We start from the raw sequence: 18,454 nt of genomic DNA, 5'->3' as shown, positions 1-18,454 counted from the left end.
GTTATGCTGGAGGGATTCAACTTTACAGCTCCGCGAAAATCTCTACTGCACACTCGAAGATTTGACATCCCTGACATTTTGTGTTCGCCTCATTGTTCAAACATATAGGAATATCTGAAGGTATCATATATTGAAAATGTAAGATTATTTGAGATTTCAATTCTCGAGGTCGAGGAAATGTTGGAAAGACCAGTTCTGTAGAGGTAAAATAGACTGAATGATGATAACCTTTGAACATGTCACCTTCGTCAAATATTTAAAAGTATATAATGATAACAGCACACGTGCACACAAAAACATAGACATTTTCTGTAATGGAGGTAAGTAGGTAACGTTTATTGTCAGGTATTTTGCATATGTTATATAGTAGTAAAAAAGTAATAAAATATGTAAAGTGAGTGGGAACCCGATATTGATAAAATTATACGACACAGAAACCACAAATGAAATTTAAATTTGAAATTGTTAGTAGATAATATTCTTTATCTTCTGTAACTATTCAGAAATAATTATAGGACTTCTAATAATACAAAGCACATACTGTAAGTAAACTATTTCATTATCTTCTTTTTTTTTTTTGGTGGAATATTTTGTTATACTTTTAAAAGTGGGAAGATTAACTTCTATGAACCTTGAACACTATCTTTATAACAGGTTGAGTTGATGACGGTTTAGTTTACCATCACTTTAATTAATAATTGAAGGAAAAACGACGATCATTAATTAAAAATTGTAATCAAAAGATTATAACAGAGAGGGCTTGGAATTGAACGACTTACATCAGCTGCTTGTCTATGTGGATGACGTGAATATGTTAGGAGAAAATCCACAAACAATTAGGGAAAACACGGGAATTTTACTGGAAGCAAGTAAAGAGATAGGTTTGGAAGTAAATCCCGGTAAAGCAAAGTATATGATTATGACTCGTGACGGGAATATTGTACGAAATGGAAACATAAAAATTGGAAATTTATCTTTTGAAGAGGTGGAGAAGTTCAAATATCTTGGTAACAAATATAAATGATACTCGGGAGGAAATTAAACTGAGAATAAATATGGGAAATGCCTATTATTATTCGGTTGAGAAGCTTTTATCATCCAGTCTGCTGTCAAAAAATCTGAAAGTTAGAATTTATAAAACAGTTATATTACCGGTTGTTCTTTATGGTTGTGAAACTTGGACTCTCACTTTGAGAGAGGAACATAGGTTAAGGGTGTTTGAGAATAAGGTGCTTAGGAAAATATTTGGGGCTAAGAGGGATGAAGTTACAGGAGAATGGAGAAAGTTACACAACACAGAATTGCACGCATTGTATTCTTCACCTGACATGATTAGGAACATTAAATCCTGACGTTTGAGATGGGCAGGGCATGTAGCACGTATGGGCGAATCCAGAAATGCATATAGAGTGTTAGTTGGGAGCCCGGAGGGAAAAAGACCTTTGGGGAGGCCGAGACGTAGATGGGAAGATAATATTAAAATGGATTTGAGGGAGGTGGGATATGATGATAGAGAATGGATTAATCTTGCTCAGGATAGGGACCAATGGCGGGCTTATGTGAGGGCGGCAATGAACCTCCGGGTTCCTTAAAAGTCAGTAAGAAAGTAAGTAATCAAAAGATTATTGATTACCTTCGATCATCTCCAAAATAAAATTTAATTTAATTTCTCTACATTCTCATGTTCTCCCGTATACAATTATTTCTCAGATTCTTCCTTTACTTTCTTTGTCTTTACTTAGAATTTTCGTCCACACCTGTGGAGTAACGGTTAGCGCGTCTGGCCGCGAAACCAAGTTCGATTCCCGATCGGGGCAAGTTACCTGATTGAGGTTTTTCCTAGGTTTTCCTTCAACCCATTGTGAGCGAATGCTAGGTAACTATCGGTGTTGGACCCCGGACTCATTTCACTGGCATTATCGCCTTCATCTCATTCAGATGCTAAATAACCTAAGATGTTGATAAAGCGTCATAAAATAACCTAAAAAAAAACTTAGAATTCTCAAGGCTTTTAAGTATTCTAGCAAAAACAGTGGAATGAATGGTTAGTAGGAATGACTCAAGAAGATTCCAAACTCTTGGAACCACTTCAAGTGAACGCTGTGAAGAAAGACAAATGTGATAATGACACATTATTACGCTTTTCTGAAGTAACAGCATTCAAGTTTGTTTGTGATAAGTCATGTGAATTAAAAGTTTGATGCAACTACTTTCGTGACGTCCATTTTCAGCCAGTCACTATCACAAGAAAGGGTTCCCAGACTGATTGTGCAGTGACATTTCGTCCACAGTATTTACAGTACGTCCATCAGAAATTTTCGTCCAGTTGAGATTTTAGTCCACAGCATGTCCATAACAATTTTGTCCACCTATTTATGTCAATTTATAAAAATCGTCCACTGTATGATTTCGTTCACCATACTGAAAGTCCTGAGACATTTTTGTCTATTTTATATATTTTTAGTTCAAGGAGTGACTGGCTGAAAAGGGACGTCACGAAAGTAGTTGTATCAAACTTGTAATTCACATGACTTTACACAATCAAATTTGAATGTTGTTGCTTCAGAAAAATCATAATAATGTGTCATTATCACATTATTTTGTCTTTCTTCACAACGTTTGCTTGAATTGGTTCCAAGAGTTTGAAGTCTTCTTGAGCCATTCTGACACTAACAAATGGCGTATTCTTGCAGGACTCCTTAATTACTGAAACCCAGCATTCAGGAGTATAAACGATAAGATTCCTAATTTTGACGTTTTTTTTTAATTTGCCCAAAGTCGCGATCACAAGGCAACCTTCTACGAGTATGTTCAACAGAATTAAACTTTTTATTGGTTACCTAGCCTTGACCTCTGCAACTATTCGCTAATGTTGTGCAAGTTTGACAAGTGAGAATTTACCTAGAATTATGAAGTCCTAAGCCACAGTACATGATTATTTCCCATTTAGTTAACGATGTTTTCTAATAATTAATTTATTCCAGCACATTAGTTACTGATAGTTACCCAGCATTTGTTCATATTTGGTTGAGGGAAAACCCCGGAAAAAACCTCAACCAGGTAACTTGCTTCGACCGGGATTCGAACCCGGGCCACCTGGTTTCGCGGCCAGATGCGCTAACTATTACTCCGCAGGTATGGACTGCATATTATTACAAACGATAAAACAGTAACATACTCTTGTGGAAATAAGCCGAACTGCTTCAAAATACAGTTTTTGGTCAATGTAAGACTTTGGAATATATCATTATCACTTCTTCATATATTCAATTCACTGCACATAAGTCCAAAACGCAAATCTAATAGGACAAAATTAATAACTTCTCTCCTATCTAACAGATTTTCATCAAATTTTATACTGTAGTTACACATTTGTTTTGTATACAAATTCATTACTTCGCTAATGCACCTTCAACTATTTTACCTCTTATACCAACATAACTTTGGTCACATTACGAAAGTTTCTCCAATACTTCCTATTTTCTGCCTTAGTCTCCATATATGATCCAAATGATCCATATATCTTAATGTCGTCTATCGTCTGATATACTGTATTCTTCTTCGGGGTGAAAGGCAAGGGGAAACACTGCAGGGGAAATATGTGGATGTGCTGATAAGAGTACCAGTGCAGCTGTATATGACATTGTAATCTTGAGACAGCCGATATGCTCTGGCGGTAACGTAAGAAATACGAATATGAAGTTAGCTTCAATCTGTAGCTGAGATCATGCTTTTAGGACATGTACGTGTGTTATTGATTGTTGTATTTATTAGTGGTTTCTTACAATCCTTTAAATGTCAATTTAGTCGTTGTTGATGTTTTAGTCTTTTTTTTTTTTTTTTACTTGTTAGGAGGGAGGGAACATCCCACGCACTAAGACCTGAGGTCTGTTGTACACCCCACCGATCCCCTACATGCACTGACCTAACCACTTGACCCCCTTAATGACCAGTCCCTACAGCCAACAGAGTCCATGTACCACTCCTGCTTCAGCAACCCCCACAAGGCTCCCTAAATGGTCCAAGGCAGAAGTCCTCCCCTGAGAAGGTTTGCCCCGGTTCCGTTGCAGAAGTTATCCATCATCACATGAATACAATCCACAGAGGCCGGTTGAACGAGCCAGCATCTTCGGAGGGCTACTGTAGAGCAATCTGAAAACCAGAAGAAGTAACGGGATGATGAATGAAAGGATGATAGGGGAGGAAAGGAAGTGGCGAAGATTAGTGGTGTTCCAATCGCCTGATAAAGTTACCTGATATTCATCCATAGGAGTGAGGGGAAAAAACCCGAAAAAACCTCACCCAGCCAACTCATCCCGACCGGGGATCGAACCTGGGCCTGCTGGGTTCGGAGTTAGATTCACTAATCCCTCAGCCACAATGGTGGACGTGTTTTAGTCCTAATATATTCATGTGAGTGTGATCAATGTTCGTTTCCAAAGAAAAAGAAATGTGTTTAATATCTTTTACGAACAAATTTTTCAGTTTTAATCTTGGGAAGATAAATGTAAAATAAAGAAGCTTGGAAGGCCGTTACCTCAACTAGATTTAAAGCAAGCACAAACAAGCCGAAGTAAGACATTTTGCAGGGCTGTTAATGTAAAAATATATGAAAGAAACAGCTGGATTTGCGGTTGTGAATCTACAAATAAATTATTTTGTTTCCCGTGGCTGCTACATATTTGCTAAGGGTAAAGATGCGAGCTGGACATGCACTGGTATCAGATTTAAGCCATTTAACACAGAAAATTAAGAAGCATGAGGAATCTATTGCTCATAAGAACCATAGATTTATCAGTCCTTGGAAGAACAGAAATTAGACAACTATACTTAACTCAGCTTTCAGGCAGAATATTGAAAGGCATATGATAACATAAGGAAAAATCACTATGTTCTTTCGAAAATAATTGATTGTATTAAGTTCTGCGGTGAATTTGAACTTGGCTTATGTGGACATGATGAAAAAGCAGATTCTAACAATCCTGGGATATTCAGAGGGCTAAAGCCTGTGTGATGAATCTTGTCTCACTGTGAAAAGAGAGAGAAAGGAGATATGTCTTATCTCGGCTGTTTTTTTATGGCGATGGGGGAGTGGAGCGATACCGTCCATCCATCCAGTGGCGGAAGGGACTAGTTGATACATTCTGTAGTGCAAAATAAAATAAAATATATCTCTTCGTACAGTGTAGTTCCGTCACTGAGCTTGTCTTTCAAGAAACTGAGTTCTGGTAGCCTGTACAATAACAAGGTTTTGAAAGGAATCCTGAAAATTTATAACTCTCCTATAATCTCCACCCTCATTTGACGGGACTTTGTTTTATTGCTACTGAGACAAGATAAACCTTACCAGGCCTAATAAATTTCACTTCCGCTTTAGATGCACTTGTAAAAGTACATTATGAATAATGCTGCAGTCTTTAAGAGTATATGTAAGGACATACAAAATGATTTGTTGGAGTGTGTGTTGTATATATGTCGTGAGGAGATTAATGCTGAAATAGCAGACGACATTAAGATATATGGATCATATGAGGAAACAAAGAGGAAGGCAGAAAACAGGAAAAATTGGAGAAAACTGGGTTTGCAGTGAAAAACCTGCCCTTGGGCAGAACACTAACTGAAACTCCTGATACCTTTTCTAACTTTCAGTTCATTGTAGTACTTCGTTGTTTATTATTATCTACTGGAGAGCCAGTTGAAAGGTTTTTCACATTTTTAAATCCATCTGGTAATTATGCACCCTCTTTGCCTGTTTGTATTAAAAATATCCTCTCTGACATTGTCTGAGAACAGAAAGAAAAAGTAAGATCTCAAAGTTATGATGGTGCTAGAGTTATGAGTGACCGACATGCAAGGGTGCAAACAATAAACAAGTCAAACTGTTTTTCAGTACTATTGCAGTGGTACCGGTACCAATATTCTTCTCTTATTCACTTCAAAGAGTTGCTGTTCTAAATGATGTTGTAGAAAAAAAGAGTTCCTCAGGATCAGACCCAAAATGGAACTTCAAGAACAGTTCTTATAGTTTATAAAAATAGAGAGTCCATCCTATAGTGTCTCCAAACAATTGAATATAACAATAACCAGATAACAACTGTTAATCAACCTTACAGTATAAATTTATCAATGTTTTTCATTAAAGACTACCATAAACTTACCTTATATAATAATGTAATGTTTTTATTTCATTACACTATTATATAAGATAAGTTTATGACGGTCTTTTATGAAAAATATTGATAAATCAATACAACTTATCGGAACAAAGACGGGTATTAAATTACAGTATAAAGTTGAAACTGCAGCAGCCAACATTTTCATTTTGCTCAGAAGTATTTTATAAAATAATGCCCCATGTGGATATCTTATATAATCATTTACAAAAGCGCAACACTGAACCCCTCTCAATAAAGTAAGCTGTGACGTCTTCCGAAAATGAAATTTTAAAAATTAGAGACATTATTGATAATATCACTACAGAGAAAGAAAATACAGCAAAAAGATGCGAGGACATGCATATTACAAGGAATGTAGCAGCAAAGGAAGTGTGTGACATAATAATTCATCACAGCAAAGAAAGGTTTGATTTCTCCAATCACTTGGCGTCTGCTTTATTCGACCATCACTTCTTCATTCAAAAAGAAATTTCCAGAAGATATTCTTTCTGCTGTTGTACAGTTCTACCCATTTTTGAAGAAACTTAAGCTGAAAACTGAATTACAGATAATTTATTTTCGAAATGATTTTCAAGATATGAAAATTGCAATACCCCTTCTTAAATTTTTAATTGAAAACAACTTGCATGAACCCTTTGGTGACGTTTGACGTTAAGAAATTGTTACAATTAGTAGCTACTATTCCAATGACATTGTGTGAAGCAGAGAGATATTCCTCTGATTTGGCGCGGATTAAAATATTTCTTAGAAGTACTATGGATGAAGATAGGTTGTCTATTCTCGCCATGCTGTCTATTGAAAAAGCAATTGTCCACAAGCTTCAGGATTTCAATGAGAAAGTCATCGATAGATTCGCCACAAAAAAGGAAAAGAGGATGGATTTTCTGTACAAATATACATCTACAGGAGACTTAACTACTACTTCTTCTTCTTCTTCTTCTTCTTCTTCTTCTTCTTCATCATAATCATCATCAGGCTCATTTTAAGATAATTATCTACTTTAAAGAACTGTAGTAGTTTTTTAATTTTTCAGAAATGAGATATTGTTTAAATTGTTGGAAAACTGTAAAATTATAAAAAAGAGTGAACCCGTTGTCATTTTAGACACGAACCACCACTGGAGCATTATTTCCTTAGTTCCAGCCTTGAAAAATTATGAGTAATTACTACAGATATGAAGGAATAATTAAAAAAAATGTGAATATTGATATACATAATGATCTTGCCCATATACTGTAGTAACAAGTCATAGTTTGAACTCTGTGAAGGCATTATTCCCTTAGTTTCAGCCTTGTACATTTATAAGTAATTCCTACAGGTATGAAGAATTTGTTTAAAAAATGTCAAAATGTATACACTTAATGACCTTTGCCCATATAATAACAGATCATAGTTAGAATTCAGTGAGACTATTATTTCCTGAGTTCGAGCCTTGTAAAGTTACAAGTAATTAATATGGGTATGAAGAAATTGTTAAAGAAATGCCAAATGACTCTTGCAGATATAACAAGTCACAGAATCCAGTGAGGGCTTTAATTCCTGAATTCGAGCCTTGTGAAGTTATTAGTAATTAGTATGGTTATGAAGGAATTGTTAAAAAATATCAACATTTATAATATAGGGCTATTCAAAAAGAAGGAGCAGATTTCAAATATTTATTTCTTCCAAACTACAAAAGATTGATACACAATTCCAACATTCCTGGATAGACGAAAGTTTAAATTTTGAACAGTCCGGGTAGAAGTTCCAATCACGGCCGCATTGTCGCTGTTGATTGCAGTGTTAAGGCCAATGTCAGGCATAGGGGGGATAAAAACACGGCCTTTTACGTAACCCCACAGATAAAAATCACAAGGAGTGAGGTCTGGAGACCTGGGAGGCTACCGGCGATGAAGTTGATCTCCTCCTCTTCCAATCCAATGTCCTGGAATGGTGTCGTTGTGGTCGTCAGGATGCAATGCTTGCAATAACTGCAGTTTGTACGGGTTCATGTGCAGACGGTGTTTCAGAACTCGCCATACCGTTGGTTGAGGAATGTTCAGTTCTCTGCTTGCTCGTGTTGTGGATTTTTTTTGAGCTCCTTTCGTAAACTGTACGAATACGCTCAACATTTTCATTCGATGTGTGTAGACGTCCCGTGCTTTTCTGTTTGCAGATGCAACCATCTTCTACGAATTTTCGATGCCACTGGTAAATCTGCTTATGACGATGTGGTTGTTTATTAAACTGACGGCGAAAAGCACGTTGAACTTCAATAATGGACTCTAGTTTTGCTAATTGCAGCACAAAATGCTTTTTCCTGTTATGTCGCCATTTTACTACAGACAGTCAACAGCACCAATGCGGCCGTGATTGGAACTTCTACCCAGACTGTTCAAAATTTAAACTTTCGTCTGTCCAGGAACGTTGAAATTGTGTTTCTATCTTTTGTAGTTTGAAAGAAAGAAATATTTGAAATCTGCTCCTTTTTTAATAGCCCTGTATAAGTTACATAATGCCGATATAATAACAAATCATAGTTATTTCCTGAGTTCGAACCTTGTAAAATTATTAGTAATTAGTATGGGTGTGAAAGAGTTATTAAAAAAATCAACATTTATATACATAATGATTCTCGCCAATATAAGAGCCCTACACCAACCTAAATGCATATTAATCAGTACCAGTATTTTATCATTATTGCTGCAATAAATATTTGTGTTTTTTCGTATTGTAGGTAACATTAAGTGCATATAAATCATTCAGTGTCTGCTCGTTACTGTTGCAGTAAGTATTTTTTATTTTCCATATTGTGACATGTAAGTACATGTTAATCATTCAGTGTCTTCTCATTACTGTTGCAATAAATATTTTCATTTTCCGTATTGTAACATATAAATGCATATTAATCATTCAGTATTTTCTCGTTACTACTGCAATGAATACAGGATGATTATAAATCTCTCAATATTAGTAAAAACGGCCGAATGTGACAAAAAGTTTTATGGAGGTAATAAACCCACACACACTGCTACACAACACGTTACTTCACTTCAATACGACTCCCATTTCAAAGCAGAGCTGTCTAAGTTGTGAGGTAGATCGAAAAACGTTCACCAATATATGAGGTGAAATGGTATCAAATGCACTTCTAATTCGATCTTTAAAATCTCGAGCCTCAGTTCGATACACCAGCGATTTGATGTAGCCCTATGAAAGAAATCGAGCAGGGTTAAGTCTGGAGAACGTGGTGCCCAAATGCTTTGTTATCCTCTGCCTATATATCTTCCTGGAAATATTTTGTTCAAGAAATCATAAACAATGTTCGCAAAATGTGGAGGTACTCCATCTTTTTGAAAAACATCGGTTTCAATAACACCATCTTGCTGTAATTGAGGTACTAAAACAGTTGTAACAAGTCCAGATACGAATTGACTGTAATTGTTGCTTCCTGAAACATAAAGGAGTCATAGATTGTCGACTGTGTCATGCCTAACCACACATGTAACTTTTGGCGTATTTCTTGCCCATTCAAAGGTTACATTTGACTGCTCGTCTGCTATGTTTGTTGATAAGCCAAAAGTGTGGAATTTCGCCTCATCGCTGAAAGCGGTTTTAGGAAGGTTATATTATGTCGTATATCGTATACTCGTAATAACCTATTAGGCCTACACTTTAATTTCGTATATTTTATTGATACTGTCCCTTGCCATTATTGTCTTATCTACTTCGTTAGCATACACAGTGACTATATAATGTTGAAGGAAGCTTTACTTGATCCATTGCGCTTTTCACTCCAAAGAAAGAAGCTAGAATTAGTGGGAAATGTTCCTTGCAACAATTAAACTGCTGATTTTATCGCTGGTTGTAGTTGAAGGCTTTATATCAGTCAAAATATCTATTGGTAAGAAGAGGTATGTACGGATACAGTAATTATTTTATAGTAGCCTAATATAAAATTTTAAATGTATATGCACAAATGTACAGTGTCCGAAAATGATTGTACATTTTTTTTTTCAAAATCATTTCTCGGCCCTGTGATACGATACGAGGATGCTTTTCATAACAAATAGGCCTAAAATCATGTCTCTAAGTTTTTTCAGTACTCAGATAAACTGTTCTGTTCGCTTAATAAATGTTTTGTGGTTAAGCATTACTCGTGGAATATAATTCGTTTGTTTCATTCTCTATTAAATGCCGAAAAAAATAAGAAATTCACCAAAATGTCCATATGTTCAAAATTGACTTAGTACCTTTTAATAATGACCGATTCATTACTGTTTCGATTTTCACTGAAACAAGATAATGTTCTTTGAACATCACACGATGTTACTTACTTACTGGCTTTTAAGGAACCCGAAGGTTCATTGCCGCCCTCACAATAGCCCGCCATTGGTCCCTATCCTGAGCAAGATTAATCCAGTCTCTATCACCATACCCCACCTCCCTCAAATCCATTTTAATATTATCCTCCCATCTACGTCTCGGCCTCCCCAAAGATCTTTTTCCCTCCGACGTCCCTACTAACACTCTATATGCATTTCTGGATTCACCCATACGTGCTACATGCCCTGCCCATCTCAAACATCTGGATTTAATGTTCCTAATTATGTCAGGTGAAGAATACAATGCGTGCAGTTCTGCGTTGTGTAACTTTCTCCATTCTCCTGTAACTTCATCCCTCTTAGACCCAAATATTTTCCTAAGCACTTTATTCTCAAACACCCTTAACCTATGTTCCGCTCTCAAAGTGATAGTCCAAGTTTCACAGCCATAAAGAACAACTGGTAATATAACTGTTTTATAAATTTTAACTTTCAGATTTTTTTGACACCAGACTGAATGATAAAAGATTCTCAGCCGAATAATAACAGGCATTTCCCATATTTATTCTATGTTTAATTTCCTCCCGAGTATCATTTATATTTGTTATCCCGAAGGTTTCGTAACAAGCTGTTTTTTACGGTGATGGGTTGTTAGCCCTTCGCCCAACCCCCAAGCTGGAGGACCACCCCTCATCGGCTGTCCACGACTGCTTATTCAATATATTCGCAGCTACCCTCCATATCTGGAGGCCGTCTCCTCGATCCGCAGCCTGAGGACGCGCCATGCCGTGGTGATAGGGACCCACAATACACGGTCACACGATGTTATTGGTGCGAAATTTAAATAGTTTGTATTTATTATAATGTTGTGTGTTCTGTCTTGTGCCTGTTCACTATTTAATTCATGTTGCACAGAGTTTCGAATATGCAGGATTTTTTTAAGAACACACTTCAGTTGTATTTTAACCCTTTTAATGTTATGAATAGTTGATCGTATAGAATTTAGTTACTGTATTTCTTAACACGAGCGTAAGTATTGTATACACATGGTTGTTGGAGTCGGCAATTTTCTAGACGCATTCTTTGCAATGAAGTGTAGGTTCTCAAGTTTATGAAACGGAATATTCGCACATATCAGCGTCAGACACAAGATATAACAAAAAGTGGACTGTTCCAAAATCGAATCATTAAACAATTTCAGATGTACGATATGTCTTTTAGAGTCTCAATGTTTTCGGCAATTTTCTAGACGTAGTCTTTTCAATGAAGTGTTTACAATGTAGGTTCTCAAGTTTATGAAACGGAATATTCGCACATATCAGCGTCAGACACAAGATATAACAAAAAGTGGACTGTTCCAAAATCGAATCATTAAAACAATTTCAGATGTTCGATGTGTCTTTTAGAGTCTCAATGTTTTTATAAATCACGAAGCTTATTGACTTTTACGTCTAATTTACACACTTTAACCATAATATATTTTCATTCTTGACTGAAACATAGTGACTGAACTCTTTCACAAGCACAGGCAGAGTTGCAGTTTTTATTGACGGCATTTTAATACATCTTCACGTCGGCCTGAGTGGCATAGTCGATATAGTACTGGCCTTCTGTGTCCAAGGTTGCGGGTTTGATCCCTGTCCAGGTTGATGGCATTTAAGTGTGCTTAAATGCGACAGGCTCATGTCAGTAAATTTACTGGCATGTAAAAGAACTGTGGGACAAAATTTCGGCACACTGGCGACGCTGATATAACCTCGGCAGTTACGAGCGTCGTTAAATAAAACATAATTTGTAATACAACTTCACAGTACCTTCACTGAACAACATAAGAAATATTATAGATTTATTAATTTGTCATACAGGATAATATCTGTAATATTGACAATTAATATTTGAGGAGATTGCTGTGCTGTGGATTGAATTCGGCGTAGCTCAGTGATCAGAGCGTTTGGTACGTAGAACCAAGGACCCGGGTTCGATCCCCGGCGCCGGACCGAATTTTTCTCCACAAATATTAATTGTCAATATTACAGATATTATTCTGTATGACAAATTAATAAATCTATAATATCTCATAGCTAGCAGTGCATATGTCTGTACAGAATACTGTGCACTTAAGGGGAGGCAGAGGTGAAATTTTGAACAAAACTGAAGAAAATTTGTTTGTTTTTTTTTTTTTTTTTCCATTTTTATTATCTTTATACACTATATTTTCATATTCCGATGTTAGTTTTTGATTTTGTGCCCTTTAAAGTATGAAATTAAAACCAAGATAACTGTATTACTATATTATTCCCATAATAAACTAATACTTATCATTATTTATATACTGTACCTTCTCTGAACATATAAATAAAAAGAAATATTGAAAATTTCTTACAATATGGTGCATGGAGCATTTTATATCAAACGATATAAAGTTTTATAAAATTATTAATATTTACAGAACTATTGTACTTAGAAAGTTGAAACTTGGTATGTCCATTACTAATAACATACTTAATATCCATGATCAATTTCAAACAAATCGGATAAATTTTGTGGATTTTGAAATACTCACCTCTGCCTCCCTTTAACTGCGGAATCCCGGCCAAATAAGTCACTCAGCTGAGCTGAGCTCCTAGTATAATGGCAGTTGACATTGGATATATACGTCAACAAGATCTCCCAGCTAGGTCCAATGGACCCGTCGACCAACAGCAGGTGTGGTCCTCCAGACATTCTGGGGGTTGTGTGTGAATGAAGTAGCCACTAAAACGTTAAAATATGGTGTTCACTTAAATCGGCCACAACTTGCCATTTTCACTCCAAAAAATATTGGAGTGCAAGAGGTCAAATGACTTTATTGTCAAATGCCTGGCATTAGAAAACAACAACAACAACATATGCCTAACTTGGAGTCAGGCCATAAAGGGAAACATTGAAGGAGGAGAGTTCGATCCGATGCCGTGGATTGAATTCGGCGTAGCTCAGTGGTCAGAGCGCTTGGTACGTAGAACCAAGGGCCCGGGTTCGATCCCCGGCGCCGGAGCGAATTTTTCTCCTCAAATATTAACATAATAAATGTTTACTTTTTAAACAGAAAATATACATGCTGTGTCTAAACAACCATTAGAATGCGAGTAAACTGTAAAGATGCAAAACCCGTACCATTTAACTTCGAATGAACAGAAATCCCTTCACGCGACGTCTTTCATTTTGCATACGAACCTGAGGGTACATCAGTAAAGTAAACAAGTAACATTACCTTATAGTCAGTGTTCCTTAAACCTGTAACAGCCTCTAAGCAATGTTTTGGTGTTCAGACTTCGTTCCCTAGTGATAGACGTCGTTTTTGCATATTCTACGAAGGAAGATGCATATATTGTTTGGTCGGTTTCATTTTAGAAAAAAAAAAAAAAAACATTACGCATGCACGCGGCGGTTATATCAAATTAAACTTTTGTAGGCTAGTTGCAAGCTGTTTGTTGAGTTCCTGCACACACTGGTCACCTGAAAAAAAGATGACATGGGTAGGTACGTTCTTTTTCGGACACGGTGTATTACACACGACATCATTTTTGCACAAGAATATCATGAGATATCAAATCATTGGTTAACTGTTTGACTTTTAAGTACAGCTAGCTCTGCCAGTTAATTAACTTCCAATGCAGGGGTGGGGACGGAGCGGTTCGGTTCGGAGCAGTTACTGTGACGTCATTACTCGGTTGAACCTAGTACAGTACCGAGTACAAATTTGTGGCGGCAGATTTAAAATTTAGATAGACTGAGTCGATTTTAGAACGTACTTTGAAAGTTGCAGTAAAGCGTTGTAGTAAAGCGCTTTCGCTTTGCCAATTGACGAGAAAAAAGTGCTTCTCTTCATTGAAAAATGGCGGTTGCAAATTTCATTTGCGTGATTACAACTATTTGCGTAGGTAGTTATTTTGTATGAAAGGCCTATTTAACTTTCAGTGTTGTTATATATGACAGACGAAATAAAATTGATAAAATAATTTATAATACTAACAGCTAATAAATTAACATGTAATGTAAACGTTAAACGCTGCAGCTAATTAAAAAGGAAGATAGAAAGAAACGGGCTCCATGAAGCGCTACCTAAAACACTTATAAATAACACACAGAATTATTTACTATTACGGAAAGTGGATAAAATAATCAATAAAACGTGGAATCTTAAACTGAAGAACATAATGTTTATTTATTTTATAACATTACTAGCCTTCAATACAACCATGTTCTCTTTGGTGAAGAGTAATATTATTGATAAATTAAAGTAATTAGGTAACATAATTCGTACAAATAAATACAAATAAAATTATGACTGATGAGGTAAAACAAATCCAATAAACACAAATAGAAGAAAAATATAATGCACTTCTTTTTTAACATATTTTAATATTAATCAAACACTCTAATATGATGATGATGATGATGATAATAATAATAATAGTAATAATAATAACAATAATAATAATTATTATTATTAATATGTACAGTAATATGTTCAGACTGTCAATGTTCATCAAGCCCACTTGACAGGTCATAATAGGATGAACTCCTCTTCAATACTAGAGGCCTTTCAGCCCGCCTTGGGGATAAGGAAATAATTTGTCCTGCAGCAGAAAATATTTAAATACAACAGTACCTACAGTACCTACGTTGTTGTCTGCTAGAATTAAGTAAAACACGCGAACTCTGTTTGAATGTTTGAACTGACCGGTAACGACTACGGTTAACAGAGTAACTTCGGTGCTCCGCTGCCAAGCACATAAACCGATAAAACCGAGTAACTCAACAGTTCTACTCGCTCCGTCCTCAGCTGTATTCCAATGGTGTACGATTGCCATACGACCTGGAAAACCGGCATTGTTTCTCATTTTAGTGATGGAAAAATATATCCCACGTGATTGAGTAAAAACTCCGGTTCTTTTACATTCTGTCTTTTAAGTGCGTATTAAGCAGGAATGGCTAAGCTTTAAAAAGTAATTAATAAGCAAACATTCTGATGGGGGCAGATAAAAAAAGTTAAATTTTTTTCTTTCACCATGTTAAAAATGTCAAAAGAAGTGCTTATACAAATTTTTGGCCATTCGACCGCAATTACGAGGGCCATAAAAAATAAGTTCGCCACGGTCCGTTAACATAAAGAAAACACAATTTCATTGGAAAAATTTATTGGAACACACACAACAATATTATTGTTGAGCTATTTTTAAACATATTCCTAATCTGAATTGAAACATTTGTCTTATAATGGGATCGACAGAGAGGTGCAGACGGCTGTCAAACGCTGGTTCCGATCCCAGGAGGCTGACTTCTGCGACACAAACCTACAAAAATTGATTCCAGTGGGGGATATGTTGACAAATAGCGCAACAATTGCTGTTTCTGTTTCAATAAATCTTTCCATTCAATTGTGCTTTCTTTCTGTAAACGGCCCCAGGGAAATTCAGTTTCTGAACAGCCTCATAATTGCGGTCGAGGGGCCAAAATTGTATAAGCACTCCTTTTGACATTATTAACATGGTGGAAGAAAAAAAATTAACTTTTTTATCTGCCCCAATCAGAATGTTTGCTTGTAAGTTAAATTAGAATTTATTGTCAGATTTCACAATGTCATAGAACATCTTCATATACTCATTTTCAAAATTAAATAGTCTGTCACCATTCTTCTCTATTCTCCCATGCCCCAAACCCCTTTCTCTCATTGTCTTAATTATTTCTTGAGTCCATGTCCATTTTGATCTTCCCCTCTTCCTTTTTCTCGTTGGAATCCATTCATACAGTTACAATTTCTTTACATAAAAAGTAACTGAATTGCAATTTATTACAATTATCGTGAACAACTACTTGCATACTCTACATGACCCCCATTGCGCACTCTGCACAACTAATAACTGTGATACAATTCAGCTCATGCCCGTTACAACATTAGAGGGGTGATTTGTTGGAAAGCTTGAGTAATTTTTACCCTTAGATCATCAATGTTCCTGGGTTTCTATGAATAGACAATGTCTTTAACAAAGCTTCACACGAAGAAGTCACGAGGGATTAAATCTGGAGAGTTTGAGGGCCAAGCAATTGGTCCATCACGACCAAACCGTCGACCTGGTTGGCAAGTTGGTATAGCGCTGGCCTTCTATGCCCAAGGTTGCGGATTCGATCCCGGACCAGGTCGATGGCATTTAAGTGTGCTTAAATGCGACAGGGTCATTTACTGGCATGTAAAAGAACTCCTATGGGACAAAATTCCGGCACATCCGGCGACGCTGATATAACCTCTGCAGTTGCGAGCGCCGTTAAATAAAACATAACATTTAACGACCAAACCGCATACGATTGAAAGCTGTACAGAAAATGACAAATCTCCTATGCCCAGTGAGGGGATGCACCATCTTGCTGGAATACAATGTTCATATTGTCTTCCTCGAGTTATGGCAACAGAAACAATTGCAACATATTCAAGTAAGATTCATAGCGTATTTTCTTGTCTGGTTCATACACTTTATTGCGGCTCGCTCCACACTATACGTTAACTTTTGGACTTGACGTTTCAAGTTCGTAGGAGACATGTGGATTTTCCCTTCCCGAAATAGTGCAATTGTATGTGTTTACTCTCCCACTGACATGAAAAGTCGCTTCATCTGTAAATATCCATTTGTGCCCGCTGTTGATTTGTAGTAGGCATTTAAATCATCTATGATTTTCATTTCACATTATGCACTGCTGATTTTCATTCTTTCTATGTACGCAAACTCCCATTGTTTAAGGCACAAGTGGGACACAAAGCATAGACCGACATCAATGATAGATTAGTAACACCATTATACTTAAGCAGGGCTGATCATATTAGGAAGTTTAAATGCAGAAAACAAAGAACAGACGTGGCAAAATTTTCTTTGTTAACCGCACAATAGTAGAATGGAACAGCTTACCTGCTGCAATCTTTCATGGTGGTTCTCTCAAAATCAATACATTTAAGGAAAGATTGAGAAGATTAGGCTGAGATTTTAATTGTAGGTGCAGTGTAATTATCTAAGTTGTGACATGTAATTAATTAAGTTGATATGTAATTAATATATTAAGGTGATATTTAATTACTTAAGTTGGTAATAGCTGGGTTTAATAGACGTGCTTATAAGTTAGGTATAGGCCTACTTTTGCTTATTGTAGGCGTTATTATAGCATAGTTTTTATTTATAATCCTAGGTTTATTGCATCTGTTTAATTAGAGTGAGAATTAAATTTACGTTTATTTGATTTTTTATTTCTGCAATTATTGTAAATTTTATTAATATAATTATTGTAATATTATTGTTATATATTATATATCACTACCTCCGGGTGTATACCCAATTGTAGTGTTAATAAATACATACATAATAACATTTTTTTAAGTAGGTTATTTTACGCCGCTTTATCAACATCTCAGGTTATTTAGCGTCTGAATGAGATGAAAGGCCAGTGTGACGTGGGTCGTGTAAATGAACCTAAAAGGGAGAGGTTAAACTAAGGGAAATAAAGAAGGAAAGAAAGAAAGATGAGATGAAGGTGATAATGCCGGTGAAATGAGTCCGAGGTCCAGCACCGAAAGTTACGCAGCATTTGCTCATATTGGATTGAGGGAAAACCCCGGAAAAAATCTCAACCAGGTAACTTTCCCCGATCAGGAATCGAACCCGGGCCACCTGGTTTCGCGGCCAGACGCGCTAACCGCTACTCCACAGGTATGGACTACATAATATTACCAGCGAGAAATGTATCATACTATCATAACAGCTTTATAATAATAAATTAATATTATCCATACCCAAACGGATCAGCCTGTATTTTTATTTTAGTATCAAGAATGCATGAAAGATGTAATTTTCTTAAAAAAAAAAAGTCAAGAAATTGATTCTTTGCAGCATCTTATAATTTCTCTTTATAATTTGTAGGCTTATGGGCTTTGGCCAAGAACGTCAAAAA

At 36.2% G+C, this 18,454-nt stretch overlaps 1 protein-coding gene and 1 non-coding gene across 2 annotated transcripts in view; both read left to right on the top strand.

Moving 5' to 3' along the window:
* The window catches only part of Remo (Remoulade), a 180,364-nt gene that overhangs the window by 127,579 nt on the left and 34,331 nt on the right, over positions 1 to 18,454 (top strand). The window lies entirely within an intron of this gene.
* TRNAT-CGU (transfer RNA threonine (anticodon CGU)) lies at positions 13,442 to 13,514 on the top strand. Its single transcript has one exon. It is a non-coding gene; the product is annotated as a tRNA-Thr (tRNA).

This window comes from Periplaneta americana, chromosome 6, assembly GCF_040183065.1.
Source record: "Periplaneta americana isolate PAMFEO1 chromosome 6, P.americana_PAMFEO1_priV1, whole genome shotgun sequence".
NCBI lineage: Eukaryota > Metazoa > Arthropoda > Insecta > Blattodea > Blattidae > Periplaneta > Periplaneta americana.
This window is presented reverse-complemented; position numbering and strand designations above follow the sequence as displayed.